This window comes from Schistocerca nitens, chromosome 6 (assembly GCF_023898315.1).
Source record: "Schistocerca nitens isolate TAMUIC-IGC-003100 chromosome 6, iqSchNite1.1, whole genome shotgun sequence".
In the NCBI taxonomy this organism is placed as follows: domain Eukaryota; kingdom Metazoa; phylum Arthropoda; class Insecta; order Orthoptera; family Acrididae; genus Schistocerca; species Schistocerca nitens.
This window is the reverse complement of record NC_064619.1, coordinates 656,400,280-656,414,669: the sequence shown is the minus strand read 5'-3', so window position 1 is coordinate 656,414,669 and position 14,390 is coordinate 656,400,280. Positions and strand designations below refer to the sequence as shown.

The 14,390-nt window shown below is 43.6% G+C and overlaps 1 protein-coding gene and 1 non-coding gene across 2 annotated transcripts in view; one reads left to right on the top strand and one right to left on the bottom strand.

Annotated features, from left to right (window-relative positions):
- LOC126263555 (breast cancer anti-estrogen resistance protein 3 homolog) overlaps positions 1–14,390 on the top strand; it is a 1,210,178-nt gene that overhangs the window by 104,512 nt on the left and 1,091,276 nt on the right. The gene's annotated exons all lie outside the window — the stretch shown is intronic.
- LOC126191725 (small nucleolar RNA U3) lies at positions 9,251–9,458 on the bottom strand. The gene has a single exon (XR_007538449.1). It is a non-coding gene; the product is annotated as a small nucleolar RNA U3 (small nucleolar RNA).

Genomic DNA, 14,390 nt, shown 5'->3' with positions numbered 1-14,390 from the left:
GCAATTCGGCGGTACGTCCACCCGGCCTCCCGCATGCCCACTATACGCCCTCGCTCAAAGTCCGTCAACTGCACATACGGTTCACGTCCACGCTGTCGCGGCATGCTACCAGTGTTAAAGACTGCGATGGAGCTCCGTATGCCACGGCAAACTGGCTGACACTGACGGCGGCGGTGCACAAATGCTGCGCAGCTAGCGCCATTCGACGGCCAACACCGCGGTTCCTGGTGTGTCCGCTGTGCCGTGCGTATGATCATTGCTTGTACAGCCCTCTCGCAGTGTCCGGAGCAAGTATGGTGGGTCTGACACACCGGTGTCAATGTGTTCTTTTTTCCATTTCCAGGAGTGTACATATAATATCGTTTGAGAATTAGGAAAACCGCTCCAGGTACGGAACAAAGAGAAAAAAATTTAAGAGACAACGCTTTAGGGCAAGCCACCGGCTTAAGACCAGAATAAGCGTTTATGACGACCGTTCCGGCAGGCCATGAACTGTCATCACGCCAGAAAATCTTAACATAGACGGGGTAGGACCGTAAAGTGAAAAAGCGTTACAACAACCACAGCCGCCTCTCGTGGCGCTTAAGAAAACGCTACACGTGGAAGGGTATGAATACATTACAGCACTTAGTAATGCATACAGCAGAGTAACATTGGGAGACTGCATCAGCAACTGTGAGGCAATCATTTGTGGACATACCATTTCTCAAATGTACTGACGTGCCCAGAGTCCCAATATGAACTCAGTGGTACATTTTTCGGATCAGTTTGGACATCGACTTTGTTCTAGGCCACAGCGGGCAACAACACTACCTTCTCTGGCTTCGGCTCTTGAGGAAGAATGAGCTGACACTCCCCCATGGACTAGGGTTGTTGATAAAATACCGATATATTGATACACCGATGTGTATCTAAGATATGCTTTCCTATAAATATCAGTATCGAAATGGCAACATCGAATGCCGATATTTTTATTCCACATGATTTTTTTCACAATTTTCGGTAAATATTTGAAATTGTTCGTTCGAAATTATTGTAGAACATAATTTTACTTTCACTACGTGAATGAGTCTTACTACTTTTTGAGCTTTCATGACGCCAATGGACGTCATGACGACAGTGAAAATGTGTGCCGGAGCCGGACTCGAACCGGGATTTCCTGCTCATCGAGAGATGTTGGTTCAAATGGTTCAAATGGCTCCGAGCACTATGGGACTTAACATCTGAGGTCAACAGTCCCCTAGAACTTAGAACTACTTAAACCTAACTAACCTAAGGACATTACAGACATCCATGCCCGAAGCAGGATTCGAACCTGCGACCGTAGCGGTCGCTTGGCTCCAGACTGAAGCGCCTAGAAGCGCTCAGCCACACTGGCCGGCGAGAGAGGTTGCCTTTCCAGTATTTTTTCTTTTCTTTTTGCATTTTGTTCGTTGTATTTGGTCGTAGCGGACGTCACATGGCATCCGTTGAAGTTCGTTTCTTGGTCCATTGACTCAGTTTTATATTACAGAAACCAGCGAGCTTTCTGACGGAACACGCTGAACTACCGTGCCGGCAACCATTCGGCGAGCGGACCTCACGGCCAGACCCGAGCTTCCATATGTGGTCAACCATGCGCCTGCGACCTGTACTCGTACATCCATTATGTATAGTTCCGTACAGATGAGACGGTTTACTTGAAAGTCGCTTCCCAGTGTCGGCGGATAAATAGGATATTCCGGGAAATTTGCATCGTAATTCTGATTAACACAGGTATTGCAATATCGTAATTAATGGACATTCCCTGTAGGCGAAGAGTGGACACACCCCTTACTATTGTTCGCTAAAAGGTGTCCTGATTCTTTTAACTAAAAAGAGAGAGAGAGAGTTTTTCACCACCAGCCGTACTCGTCAGACTTAGTTCCATGTGACAACTCACTCTCCAAGTCAAGTTGAAGGAGGCTAGAGTTGAAGGAGTGCAGGAGATTCAAGTGAAATCGCAGTGGTTACTAAGCACTCTAGCAAAGAAAGGCTCTCACTACAGATTTCGAACATGGCAGTAATGTTCAGATGGGTGTATTCGCTCGCAGGGGGACTACTTGAGAGGCTCTAGGTGAGACGTAATAGTTTTAATTACTGTATGTGGGGAAGATGCGGATACCGACCGCCTCTCAGTGCGGCGGTGGTGTCCCCCACTCGGCCAAGTTTGCGCCGGACGCCGTGTGGCGGCGAGGCGGTCGTGAGGGACAGACTGCGCGTCTGCGGCGGCCGGACCGGTCCCTCCGCAAAAGGCCGTCTCTGTAGCTGCTCGCTGCTCACCGCTCACTGCCGACTGTGCCGGCGCCCCGTCTGGCAGACGCCGGCTAACGGCACACCGCTAGTGTCTCGCGACGCGCGGCAGAAGCGCTCGCCGCCCACGCCGATTCCCGCGTCTGCATCGCGTCCCGTGCCGTCGATGCGTATTTTCTCTGCCCCGCGCATTTCGTTTCTCTCATCTAGGAAAATTGACAATGGCGTAACTAACAAAGTTCCTTTTTTCTGACATTTTTTCCCTTATATGTCGATACTAACGCGAATTCTTTACAGACGAATGGAAAATTGGTAGAAGCCGACCTCGGGGAAGATCAGTTTGGATTCCGTAGAAATATTGGAACACGTGAGGCAATACTGACCCTACGCCTTATCTTAGAAGCTAGCTTAAGGAAAGGCAAACCTACGTTTCTAGCATTTGTAGACTTAGAGAAAGCTTTTGACAATGTAGACTAGAATACTCTCTTTCAAATTCTGAAGGTGGCAGGGGTAAAATACAGGGAGCGAAAGGCTATTTACAATTTATACAGAAACCAGATGGCAGTTATAAGAGTCGAGGGACATGAAAGGGAAGCAGTGGTTGGGAAGAAGTCGTTTCTGAAAATATTTATATGGAGCTTAGCCATGTATGGAAGTGAAACATGGACGATAACTAGTTTGGACAAGAAGCGAATAGAAGCTTTCTAAATGTGGTGCTACAGAAGAATGCTGAAGATTAGATGGGTAGATCATATAACTAATGAGGAGGTATCGAATAGGATTGGGGAGAAGAGAAGTTTGTGGCACAACTTGACTAGAAGAAGGGACATGTTCTGAGACATCATGGGATCACCAATTTAGTATTGGAGGGCAGCGTGGAGGGTAAAAATCGTAGAGAGAGACCAAGAGATTAATGCACTAAACAGATTCAGAAGGGTGTAGGTTGTAGTAGGTACTGTGAGATGAAGAAGATTGTACATGATAGAGTAGCATGGAAAGCTGCATCAAACCAGTCTCAGGACTGAAGACCACAACAACAACGACAATAACATATGTCGATACATCTACATCTACATTCACGTGATTACTCTGCTATTCAGAATAAAGTGTCTGGCAGAGGGTTCAATGAACCACCGTCAAGCTGTCTCTCTACCGTTTCACTCTCGAACGGCACGCGGGAAAAACGAGCACTTACTTTTTTCTGTGCGAGCCCTGATTTCTCTTATTTTATCGTGACGATCATTTCTCCCTATGTAGGTGGTTGCCAACAGAATGTTTTCGCAATCGGAGGAGGAAACTGGTGATTGAAATTTCATGAGAAGATCCCGTCGCAACGAAAAACGCCTTTGTTTTAATGATTGCCACTCCAATTCATGTATTATGTCTGTGACACTATCTCCCCTACTTCGCTATAATACAGAACGAGCCGCCCTTCTTTGTACTTTTTCGATGTCATCCGTCAGTCCCACCTGATGCGGATCCCACACCGCACAGCAATACTCAAGAGTAGGGAGGACAAGCGTGGTGTAAGCTGTCTCTTTAGTAGACCTGTTGCACCTTCTAAGTGTTCTGCCAATGACTCACAGTCTTTGGTTTGCTCTACGAACAATATTAGCTATGTGATCGTTCCAATTTAGGTTATTTGTAATTGTAATCTCTGAGTATTTAGCTGAATTTACAGCCTTCAGATTTGTGTGAATAATCGCGTAATTGAAATTTAGCTGATTTCTTTTAGTACTCATGTGAATAACGTCACACTTTTCTTTATTCATGGTCAATTGCCACTTTTCGCACCCTATCACTACCGAATTGACAATATCGAGTGTCGATATTTTTATTATATATTTTAAACTGTTCTTTTGAAATTGTAATAGAACATAATTTTACTTTCACTGTGTGAAGAAATCATAGTACTTTTTGAGCTTTCAAAGCGTCCAGTCTTTGTCTTTGACTGTGTGAAGCAAGTGTAAGTGGCACAAAGAGGAAGTCAGAATGCGCGCTGGAGGGGGGGGGGGGGTATGTGAATGGGATAACAAGATACTCAGATACTCTATGTGAAGGAATAGCACACCACTTGCACCGAAAAACAATTTTTAACGCGACTGCTCTGCTATATATTCACAATGGCATTCTTTAAAAATATTTGCTGAAAATGATGAGCAAAAATCTAAACGACTGGGCGGAGACGTGTGAGGGAAAGTGCTGACGTAATCGACACTCGGCGCTACCAACAGAAACTGTAACCTTAATTTTACCACGCAATTTTGACACTACAGCTGCTAGGTCGTTGACATTGGCAGAAATGAAAACACACGGAGGTCGAAATGAAGTGTTCCGGACAAATCCGAAATGTGACGAAACAGAACAACGGGACGATCGGGCAGCTTTTATTGTGCCACTTACAAGCAGTTACCACCGTTAGCAAAGTGGTCATCGCGGAGCGTGAACGTTCATAGTTGTCCTTTCAATTCTTGCTCGAAGAGGGATAGGCAGGCTGTTACCTTGTAGATATACACAGTATCTAATAATAAACCAATACTTAAATATACAGCTCTAAAATCGACAGTATATTTACAATGCGCAGCCTTTATTTTCATAGGCCAGTACGTCAGTAATTATTCTGCCGATATATCGATAAATCGATACTTTCCTCTGTATATCGAGGGCTGTTACTAATATATCAGTATAATGGATTGCCGATATTTTTAAAAATATCAACAGTCCTAATACTAACATTGTAATAAATAGCAAATCGAGTACAGTATTAGAAACTTCTGCTAATGGGTTGGTCACGAGAACTCAGTGAATCCGTGGAATAGCCATTGGAAGTTCTCCGACTTAAAAAAATGATCAGCATGTAGGCATATTTACAATATCATTTGTGATATGAATATAAAACGGCTCGTTAAACATCATTACTTTTTATCGCTCAAATAATCCATGGAACGTGGAACTAACTCCATCAGCAATATAGTAACCATACTAAAGGTGTCCAGGTAGACTGTTGGTGATGTGATTGTGAAGTGGAAACGTCCGCAGCTCGTGGTCGTGCGGTAGCGTTCTCGCTCTCCACGCCCGGGTTCCCGGGTTCGATTCCCGGCGGGGTCAGGGATTTTCTCTGCCTCGTGATGACTGGGTGTTGTGTGATGTCCTTAGGTTGGTTAGGTTTAAGTAGTTCTGAGTTCTAGGGGACTGATGACCATAGATGTTAAGTCCCATAGTGCTCAGAGCCATTTGAACCATTTTTTGAAGCGGAAACGCGAAGGAACAACTCCAGCTAAGCAAAGTCAAGTAGGTCTCATGTGCTGACGGGCGTCATTACCAGGTTATGCTGTTATTCTTTTCTTGGCTGCCAAAGGACAAACACCGATAGAATCTACAGTTGTGCAATAGTGAGACAAGACGTACTGCTGGTCCATAATAATGCGCGACCCCATATCGCAAATGTAACGCAGAAGTCACGCCAACTCAAGTGAAGTGACTGTGAAGTGGAAACGCGAAGGAATACTCTAGCGGCGGCCGATGTGGCCGAGTGGTTCCAGGCGCTTCAGTCTGTTCTAGGCGCTTCAGTCTGGAACCGCGCGACCGTGACGGTCGCAGGTTAGAATCTTGCCTCGGGCATGGATGTGTGTGATGTCCTTATGTTAGTTAGGTTTAAGTAGTTCTAACTTCTAGGGGACTGATGACCTCAGATGTTAAGTCTCATAGTGCTCAGAGCCATTTGAACCATTTTTTTGAATACTCTAGCACCCGCCCTACAGTCCTAATCTCCCCCCATGCCATTACCACGCCTTCGGTCCCTTAAAAAGGTATTGAAGGGTCGACGATTCCTGTCGCACGAGGATGTGCAGCAGCCAATTACAGACTTCTTCACGCAGCAGGACGCGATGTTTTTACCGAACGGGTATCTTTATCCTGGTGCATCGGTGAGACAATTGCTTCAGTGGTCACGGCGATTTTGTCTGAATGGCCTACCAATTCTGGACCGTATGGCTTTCGAACGTAAACTTGCTTACATACGACATGGTTCAAATGGCTCTGAGCACTATGGGACTTAACATCTCTGGTCATCAGTCCCCTAGAACTTAGAACTACTTAAACCTAACTAACCTAAGAACATCACACACATCCATGCCCGAGGCAGGATTCGAACCTGCGACCGTAGCAGTCGCGCTTACATACGACATCTTCAACTTTTGTAGTCCTGCCTTCCTCAGCTGCGTGTAGTATTACACTTTATTTTCTGCAAGGCATCGTCAATGGCTTGGAATATGTACGTATGTTTGCTATTTAATTTCCATTTTTGTCACTGTACCTACAGGTTATAAACAGTTCTGGTGGTTGGTATTTCCTATTAAGTCGTAATGTTTAGAACTGTGCTCACAGGTTGCGTGGACAACTTCTTACATATTACGCTCTTGTTGCATTTTTGGTGTTGTTCTTCTTCTTATGAATGCCAATTTGCGTTTTTTTCCCACATTCCACAGCACTATGAACTGAACGCTTGTTTCAATGCAATGTTTTTGTTTCTGTTGCCGACTGTCAAATGTTTTTGCCAAAGATCGAATGTTATTGCCAAACTTTCGACTGTAATTATTGAAGTATCTGTGATCTGTGCGTGTATGCATTTGCGTGCGTGTGTGTGTGTGTGTGTGTGTGTGTGTGTGTGTGTGTTCCAAGCCACTGATGATGCCTTGCAGAAAATAAAAGCGAAACGCGTATGGCACTAAAATTGTTTTTATTCAGTTGCTAACAGACGGTCCATAAAGTAAAAATTATCAATATACCGTAATATTGCTTACATGTAGCAGTTATTAATGCGAGACGTGGTCTCCTCGCCAAAATAAGATACACCCACTGCTCCAACTTGAATAGTGTTAATCTGATGTGGTTTTCTATGATTTCCCTGAAGTGGCCTTATTTAGATGCCAAGAAGCCCTTATGATAAGCCACCGCAGATCTTACACTCGATACATGTAGATTTCAAAACGCCACGTTTTTAATAACACGCCAAGTGCCATAATAAAATGAACACCAAATCATACTGAAAACTGCAATACTTTCTTCTTTTATTTTCATTTGATTATGTTGTAGTACTACCTCAAACCGCACCAACATTGTCCGACAGTGTACGAACGAATGTGGAAAAAGCCGTTGTCTTTGGCTCGTGTTCGTGCTAGTCCCTATCGCCTGTCAACAGGGCGTACCAGCGCTCATTTTCAGTGCGCTGAGCTCAACAAAAGACGTTTGTTTTCCACGTGCGGAACACAAACGTACAAATATTGCAGCATGACGACAAAAGAGGAACACCGTCATTGTTCTGAAATCTGATGGCTGGAGGCCAAGTGAACTGGTACTGCAAAAGAACCAGGCCAAGGAGAAAAGACTTCGAGGTTTCGTTACACCACGAGAAAAGACTCCGAACTTCCATAACACCAAGTGGCCTATTTCGAAGATTATGTGTGTATACCTCATTCAGTCACTGTGTTTATGAATTATTGATCTTATAACATTTATTTATTTGTGAAATATTTCCAGCCATTGGTGCTCAGCTTCATGCATAAAGACATAGAAAAGTTGTGAGATAATATTTACATTACTATGACTGTTAATTAGATTATCACTATTTCGTTGAATTCCCAAGGTCTTCATTAGGTCCAGTAGGGATACTTCTTGTATGTACGGATGCTGACTTGCAGTGAACGACGATACATTCTTGTGTCTGTAGCACTTTACCTCCTTTGTTATATCACGTTTAACTTTGCACTGTATTTTTAACATGAGATTTACATATAACACATTGTACTCATACGAAACTTATGAATGTATATGTGATCGTTTTATGTTAGCACATCAGTTTCGCAGAAAACATCGCAGCATAAAGACGAGATGCTCACCCTGTAAATACTGTACAGTATGGTTACAAATACCGCTGAGTATGTAAACGAATCACTGTCCGTCGACGCAGGTCAAGTATTGGAGTCTCGTGTGATTTCAAACGTCCATGAAAAGCATCTCCAGTTTGAATCTGTCTTTTCCCTTCGTGAATATTTCAACTTTATAATCACTTCCTGCGGTCTTACACTAGCTCATGCTTTCTACATCTACATTCATACTCCGTAAGGCACCGCAATATGCATAGTAGAGGGTACATTCTACCACTTCTATTCATTTCCTTTCCTGTTTCACTCTAATGAACTCGTCATCGGTGGTACGTTAAATCTTAATCTTCCTTTCTTCCAGTGTCATAGATTCCACCAACACACCAGCCAGCTGTTACCTGCCACTCAGTCTGTGCCACTGTACACAAGAGAGAGTTACAGTTATCATTATGACACAATAAAATACAATACATCGTAGTACATGCTGCAGAACATTCAAGACTGAATAAGGTACGGAAGAGCAGAAGAAAACTGTGTATAATGTTTAAGTAAGTTTACTATTAGTGAGCCATTAATGTTTCGAATGAACCAAATGATTGCCATAAAATCACCTTAGACAAGCTGTTACATTTTAAGCCATAAAAGGAAAAGAATTCATGCTGAGTACCACATTAAAAATCTTCAAGGATAATATACCCTTTTCCATTTCACAAATGTCGGTTGCATCTCTTGCTTAAAAATGTGACGTAGTCCTACATTCTTGACCCTGCGGAACTGGCAATTTAATAGCGAAAATTCCGCAGGTACGTGGCACGCTGGTCCATTTTAGTAGCTTACCTCTTTAACGCCATACGTGACATTTACACGAAAGAAATACGGTAACAACGGCTTTTAATAATTTACAGTAAAATTTTTACCGTAGATACAGAGAAGACGAGTGTTAAATACGCAGTGCTTTCGATTAACGGTAAGTGCCAGAAAAATATAATATACTTTTCACAGCAGTCTGTTAACGCATCCAAGTTCAGAATACAGATATTAACAACTAAAAGTGACCATAGGAATACCAGTATAGGTGTTTGATTATGTATTGAAAAGCCACTCAGAAAGCACAAATCCCTTCCCATACTTCCAAAAGCATGGTGAACGATCATCGATAGCAGCTGAGATCCTATAAATCCCATTCTACTTGCCTCACGCTCAGGGACTGTACTACACTTCATCATCGTGGGAGCGTCTACTCCAGCTTTGAACTAGAGAGAGTTGAAGACATACTACAGAAATGATCCTGTGAAGTATGATCTTAACTTCGAATCCGCCGACTCTGATACTTATCTTTATGCCGAGAGCACGAAGTGTTCGGGAACAATGGATACCACAGCTTATAAGGTTAATTATGAACAAAAATATTTATATTACCTACTTCTACAGTAATATATGATGTCGATTATTGCTCCTCATTATCAATTTCAAAATCTGTTCCAGCTCTTCTGCGGAAAATGTATTTACACGAATGGTTGCAGAAATTCTGTGGAGAAACCGTATTTCACCTGCCTGCACTAGATGACTCTAGTGGGCTAGACCCGTTAGGCCAAGGAGCCAGTAGTGTGTGATTCACAGTGATTCAGCTGTCACCAACGTGTTTGTGTAGGCTAGCTTTGCGACGCGGTGGGTCGAGAATTGCACGAAATTCAAATAGACTGTTCTGAACCTGTACATAGATTTTGAGCAACCGCTATACTGACTGTATATACTTGAACAGATTATAGTAAATTAGTTGAAAACAATAAAGACACTGCTTACACTTTCGCAGATGCCCCATTTACTATGTAGAGGTGCAAATTCACTAACAAAATAGCGTTCATTGCATTACAGAAGCGCTAGTACACATTTAAGCTGTAGTGTAGATCATTTACATTTTCATGATTTTCTTCAGACTGGCGAAATACTGTTCGTTCTTTGGGTGTTAATATTTTTGCTGCTTGACTGATATAATTTAAAAAAATGTTTGTTTGTGAGTCTTACCGCGATATAGTTTGAATCATGTGTGTCATTCCTGACTTTTTTCTGCATGGGAACTCCATAGACTGGAGATAGGTTTCAGTGAACTTGATTACTGAATGAACTTAATTAGTTGACCACTGATTTGGCTAACTGCGTAATTATTGTAGCAGCTTACAAGTCTGTGATATGATCCTTATCTGCTTTCATTTCATTTCCATGGATTTTATTTTCCCTCTTATATACACCAACACGAAAGTGTAGTGGCTTGTGAAAGGAAAAAAGGTCTTGAGCTATTTGTTTGCTTGATGACTAAATTTTAGTGAAACATTCGGTAATTAACTGTTTTCTAAATTGCAATGACAGTTCTCTAATTGTTCAAATATTACGTTTATTTTACAATCTGTAGCAGACAAGATGTTCTTTACCTAGTGGAGAAACAGTACATTCAAATTAACTAGGTCAGTCCTATAAGAAACGATTATTAGGCGAACATGAAATGTATTACAGCTGGGAATGCGAAAAACCATCAACTGTGTAAGGGAATGACGACACTGAAAATTTGTGTCGGACCGGGACGTGAACCCACGTTTCCCGCTTCATGCAAGCGGACACCTTAACCGCTTTGGCTATCAGTGCACCACTAGCGGCCAAGCCCAAACTTCCACATGTCCTCTTTCTTGTTTCCCAGCCAGTACTCGTACATATATTATGTCATTCCTGTACAGGGGAGGACATTTTAATTGAAAGTCGCTGCTCGATGCCAGCATTCGATATTGCAATGCCTGGTTTTTGTGGGTGTGGATCTGTTATTTTGCTTAATAAAACGCTAAATCCGGAAGGATATGAACACATGATATGAAACTTCCTGGCAGATTAAAACTGTGTGCCCGACCGAGACTCGAACTCGGGACCTTTGCTTTTCGCGGGCAAGTGCTCGGGATATGAACACATTTTACAACAACGTTTTCCGCGCACAGAAGAGGAACAGTTCAGAGACGATGACTGTATCAACTTGACGATGCACCCTCCTAATAAAGCAGCGTCTTCGAGACAGTGGTTTGAGGACAGAAAGATTTCAGAAATAGACTGTTCCGTCCCGAGTCCCTGCCTGAACCCAATGGAAGATCTTTGGGATGATTTAGGAAGTCGACTTCGTTCCAAATTCCAGCATCCAACAATACTACCTTTCTCTCGTTTCGTCTCTTGACGAAGAATGGTCTGCCATTGTTGCACCGACATTGAGTCACCTCACTGAAAATTCCAACAGCAAAGTTGAAGCCGCATAAAGGCGAAGGTCGGACAAACCTCATATTAATGTCCTCTGAAAGGTGTCCGGGTTCTTTTGATCAGATAGTGTATAATCCTTTTGGCTGAAGAGTTCGTTGGTTATTCCGATGACAGGGGGCCCCGATCCCCTATGGGACGACGGGCATGAAATTATAATAAAGAAAAATGTGACAGTTTTGTTTTATACAGAGCGTTTTAGAAGTGATGGTCAATAATTCAAACATGGAAAGTACAGGCCAAAATTAGCGAAAAAGCTCCAATAAACATGGTCCCCAAACCAACCGTTGCCGAGATATCGCATTAATTCGAATTGGGAGCGAACTGAAAACGCCTCTCGATACCGTGGTATTTACTTTGGAATTTTATGGTTTGGGATCGACTATCTTTGTTTACGCAACTACGAGGGTCAGTCCAAAAGAAATGCACACTATTTTTGTAAAAATACAGTTTTCATTCTGCATGTGTGAAAGTTTTACAGTATGTAGATACATCCTTCCCGCTTGTTTTCAAACTTAGTTCAACCTGTTTCCGTGAGTGGCGCCGTCACAGCATGTCTTCAAGATGGCTGCTACACTTGACGTTCGTCAGAAGCAACGTGCTGTCATAGAATTCATGTGCTGTGAAAACGAGACAGTGGGAAGCATCCACAGGAGGTTGTAAACGGTGCATGGAGATGCTGCTGTCGATCGCAGTACAGTTAGTCGGTGGGCTAGCAGGTTACGTGATGAAAGTGGGCACGGAAATATTGAAGATTGTCCTCGCACCGGCAGGCCTCGTGCTGCACACACTCCAGACAATGTGCAGAGAGTTAACGAATGGGTGACTGCTGACAGACGCATCACAGTGAACGAATTGTCACGCTACGTCGGGATAGGGGAAGGAAATGTTTGCAGAATACTGAAAGTGTTGGCGTTAAAAAAGCTTTGTGCCAGGTGGATTTCCAGAATGTTGACAGTGGCTCACAAAGAAACAAGAAAAAAACGGTCTGCAGCGAACTTTTGGAACAGTACGAAAATGGTGGTGATGAATTTTTTGGAAGAATTGTGACAGGAGATGAAATATGGCTCCATCATTTTTTACCAGAGCCGAAGAGGCAATCAATGGAATGGCATCATGCAAATTCACCCAAGAAAAAAAAATCAAAACCATACGTTCTGCTGGAAAAGTTATGGCTACAGTATTTTTCGATTCCGAAGGACTCTTGCTTGTGGACATCATGCCAAGTGGAACCACCATAAATTGTGATGCGTATGTGACGACACTGAAGAAACTTCAAGCTCGACTGAGTCGTGTTTGACCACATCGGCAAAAGCAGGATGTTTTGCTATTGCACGACAATGCACGGCCACATGTCAGTCAAAAAACCATGGAAGCGATCACAATACTCGGATGGACAACACTGAAACACAGTCCTGACCTGACTCCATGTGACTGTCGCCCCTTTGGGAAACTGAAAGACTCTCTTCGTGGAACAAGGTTTGAAGATGATGACTCCTTTGTGCACGCTGCCAAACAGTGTGGCTCCAACAGGTTAGTCCAGAATTTTACCGCGCGGGTATACATACGCTGGTTCCAAGATGGCGTAAGGCAGTTGAGAGGGATGGAAATTATATGGAGAAATGAAAATATTGTTCCTAAAGGATGTATCTACACACTGTAAAACTTTCAGACATGTAGAATAAAAGACGGATTTTTAAAAAAATAGTGTCCATTTCGTTTGGAGTGACACTCGTACTTCCGTTTCCCTCTCCGTGCGCTGTGCCGCACCGGCCTCAAAAATGGTTCAAATGGCTCTGAGCACTGAGACTTAACATCTGAGGCCTAGAACTTAGAACTTAAACCGAACTAACCTAAGGACATCACACACATCCATGCCCGAGGCAGGATTCGAGCCTGCGACCGTAGCGGTCGCGTAGTTCCAGACTGAAGCGCCTAGAACCGCTCGGCCACTTCGGCCGGCCACCGGCCTCACAATCAGTAACGAACGAGAAGACACCATGAACGGAGGCTACACCAGTGAAGAGCAAGGCGACATGTACTTCATGTGTGCCAAAGCGAATAGCAATGCCCTTGATGCTGCACGACGTCAGAGTACTTCAACAAGGAGAATTGTTACTCAAGAGCGTGTCGTGGGTCAAGGACTGCCACTGCGTGGCGGATTTTACATCGGCAAGTACTGTATCCATATCGTCTCCAACGAGTGCAAGCCCACAACAACACATACTTCTCTCTTGGAGAGAACTTCTGCCAATGGGTGAAACAACAGTGTACCTGGAATCCCCTGTTTAAAAGCAGTATTCTGTTCACGGATGAGGCTGGATTTACCCGTGACGTTATTTTTAACTACCATAAATGTCGCACTTGGGCCTATGTCTATCCTAATGCAACACACGTATCACAACATCAACAACGTTATTCGTTGAACGTCACAGCACGACTGCTCGGAGACCGCATGACTGGACCACGCTTGCTACCACAGAGACTAACCGGACCCAAGTACATGTGGTTTCCGCGGACTGCATTTCCAGATGTACATGATGATGCCCTACTGAACCAACGCCTGAACGTGTGGTTCATGCATGATGGTGCTCAAGCACATTTTCATTTACGAGTGCGACAGCATCTAACTAGGACATATGGTCAACACTTGACAGGTAGAGGGCCTGTGCCACGGCCTCCAGGGTTTTATATCCCATGGATTTCTGTGTGTGGGGTCGTGTCAAAAGCCTGGTCAACTCTCTTGATGGACTAGGTTTGCGGATTGAAGCAGCCCTCCAGCGTTTACAGAATTCCCCAGGACTGCCTGAGGCGGTTCTCAACTCATTTCAGAGATGAGTTTAATGTGCATTCGGACGCATGGACAACATTTCGAACGATACTTAAACGTTTAGAGATGCCATGTGTTCATAGAGACTGATGAACCGCAACAGAGAATGTGTAGTATCT